The sequence below is a fragment of the Mastomys coucha genome, unplaced genomic scaffold (genome assembly GCF_008632895.1).
Source record: "Mastomys coucha isolate ucsf_1 unplaced genomic scaffold, UCSF_Mcou_1 pScaffold18, whole genome shotgun sequence".
NCBI classification, from domain to species: domain Eukaryota; kingdom Metazoa; phylum Chordata; class Mammalia; order Rodentia; family Muridae; genus Mastomys; species Mastomys coucha.
Window position 1 is genome coordinate 101,412,391 of NW_022196900.1, and position 3,371 is coordinate 101,415,761.

A 3,371-nucleotide genomic window follows, 5' to 3' on the forward strand; every position below is an offset into this window, starting at 1 on the left:
CACCCATAATGAGATCTGACGCCCTCTTCTGGTGTGTCTGAAGACAGCTACAGTGAATTACGCTGGAGGGAGTGGGGCCAGCAGAGGGTCCTGAGTTCAATTCCCAGCAGCCACACACATGATGGCTCACGGCCATCTGTACAGCTACAGTTTACTCATACACATAAAATAAATAAAAATAAATCTTTGAAAAAAAAAAGAAGAAGATACCTTAGAAGATATTGACACAACAGTCAAAGAAAATTCAAAACATAAAAAACTGCTAACCCCAAAACATCCAGGAAATCCAGGACATAATGAAAAGACCAAATCTAAGAATGATAGGAATAGAAGAGCATGAAGATCCCCAGCTCAAAGGACCAGAAAATATCTTCAACACAATCACAAAAGACAATTTCCCCAACATAAAGAAAGAGATGCCCAAAAATGTACAAGAAGCCTACAGACCACCAAATAGACTGGACCAAAAAAAAAATAAATTCTCTTGTCATATAATAGTCAAAACACTAAATGCACAGAACAAAGAAAGAATTTTAAAAGCTGTAAATGGAAAAGGCCAAGTAATATAATAAGGCAGACCTATCAGAATTACACTAGACTTCTCAACAGAGACCCTAAAATCCAGAAGAACCTGGACAGAGGTCATACAAACTCTAAGAGAACACAAATGCCAGCCCAGGCTACTATACCCTACAAAACTCTCAATAATCATAGATGGAGAAATGAAAATATTCCATGACAAAAACAAATTTAAACAATATCTATCTACCAATCTGGCACTATAGAGAATTCTGGAAGGAAAACTCCAACATAAGGAGGATACCTGCACCAAAGAAAAAACAAGAAATTATTCATCTCATAACAAAGCCAAAAGGAGAGAATCATGTACACATAATGCCACCTACAACAACAAACGTAACAGGAACTAACAGTCATCTGTCTTTAATATCTCTCAATATCAACAGACTCAATTCCTTAATAAAAAGACTACCAGACTGTATACTCAAGCAGGATCCAGCATTTTGCTGCATACAAGAAACACACCTCAATGACAAAGACAGACACTACCTCAGACTTAAAGGCTGGGAAAAAAGGCTTCCAAGCAAATGGTCCCAAGAAACAAGTGTGAATTGCCATACTAATATCCAATAAAATAAACTGTCAACCAAAAGTTATCAAGCATGATAGGCAAGAACATTTCATATTCATTAAAGGAAAAATCCACCAAGAGAAATTTTCAATTCTGAACATCTATGCCCCAAATGCAGGAGCACCCACATTCATAAAAGAAACTTTACTAAAGCTCAAAACACACATTGAACCCCACACATTAATAATGGGAGACTACAACACCCACACTCACCAATTGACAGGCCATACAGACAAAAACTAAACAGAGAAACAATGAAACTAACAGACATCATGAATAAAATGGATGTAACAGACATCTATAGAGCATTTCACTCAAATGCAAAAGAATATACCTTCTTCTCAGCACCTTAAGAACCCTTCTCCAAAACTGACTATATAGTCAGTCACAAAGAAAGCCTCAACAAAATTTAAGAAAATTTAAATAATGCTTTGTATCTTATCAGACCACCATGAATTAAAGCTGGACACCAACAAGAGCAGAGAAAGCCTATACATTCAGAGAAATTAAACAACTCTATACTCAGTGATCTCTGGTTCAGGTAGAAAAAAAGAAAGAAAATAAATTTTCTTCTAGAATTCAATAAAAATGAGGGCACAACATACTCAAATTTATGTGATACAATGAAAGCAGAGCTAAGAGGAACATTCATAGCACTAAGTGACTCCATAAAGAAGTTATAAAGTTCTTATACCAACAATTTAATAGTACACCTAAAAGCTCTAGAAAAAAAAAAAAGAAGCAAGTACACCAAAGAGGAGTAGAAGGCAGAAAATAATCCAAATTGGGGCTGAAATCAGTTAGAAACAAAGAAAACAATAAAAAGACTCAACAAAACCAACAGCTGGTCCTTTGAGAAAATCAACAAGAAATCCTTAGCCAAACTAACCAAAAGACACAGAGAGAGACAGTATCCAAATAAACAAAGCCATTAATGAAAAGGAACACATAACAACAGATACTGAGAGAATTCAAAGAATCATTAGGCTTGCTTTAAGAAGTTGTACTCCACAAAATTGGAAAATCTTAATGAAATAACAAGTTTCTAAACAGATACAACTTACCAAAGTTAAATCAAGATCAGGTAGACTATTCAAACAGTCCTATAACCCCTAAAGAAATATAAGCAGTCATTAACAGGCTCCCAACCAAAAAACAAAACAAAACAAAACAAAAAAGCCCAGGGCCATATGGTTTTAGTGCAGAATTTTAGCAGACTTTCAAAGAAGAGCTAATACCAATATTCCTCAAACTATTCCACAAAATAGAAGCAGAAAGAACACTACCAGGATTATTTTATAAAGCCACAGAAAGATTCAACAAGAAAAGAGAAATTCAGACTAATTTTTTAATGAACACTGATGCAAAAATTACTCAATAAAATAGCCAAAAACAAAAACCAGGAACACATCAAAAAGATCATCCCTCATGATCAAGTAACTTCAACCCAGAGATGCAGGGATTGTTTAATATATAAAAATCTACCAATGTAATCCACCATATAAACAAATGGAAAGAAAATAGTTACATCATTATCTCATTAGATGTTGTAAAGGCCTTTGACAAAATTCAACACCCCTTAATGTTAAAAGTATAAGAGAGATCAGGAATACAAAGCACATACATAAACATAATCAAAGCAATATACAGCAAACAAATGGCCAACATCAAGCTAAATGGAAAGAAACTTAAAGCAATTCCACTAAAATGAGGGACAAGACAAGGTTGCCCACTCTCTCCATATCTAATCAGTATACTACTACTACTTGAAGTTCTTGCCAGAGTAATAAGACAAATAAAGGAGATCAAGATGATACAAATCAGAAAAAAAGTCAAAATATAGATATTTGCTGATGATAGGATAATATACATAAGTGACCCCAAAAATTCAACCAGAGCTGATAAACAGCTTCAGCAAAGTGGCTGGATATAAAATCAACTCAAATCAGAAGCCTTCCTTAAGAAAATTAGGAAAACAACACCCTTTACAATAGCCAAGAATAATTAAAATATCTTGATGCGACTCTAACCAAGAAAGTAAAAGATATGTTATGACAAGAACTTAAAGTACTTAGAAAAGAAATTTCAGAAGATGTCAAAAGGTAGAAAGATCTCCCATGTTGATAAATAGGCAGGGTTAACATAGTGAAAATAGCCATCTTACCAAAAGCAACCTACAGATTTAATGCAATTCCCATCAAAATTCCTATAGATTTTTATA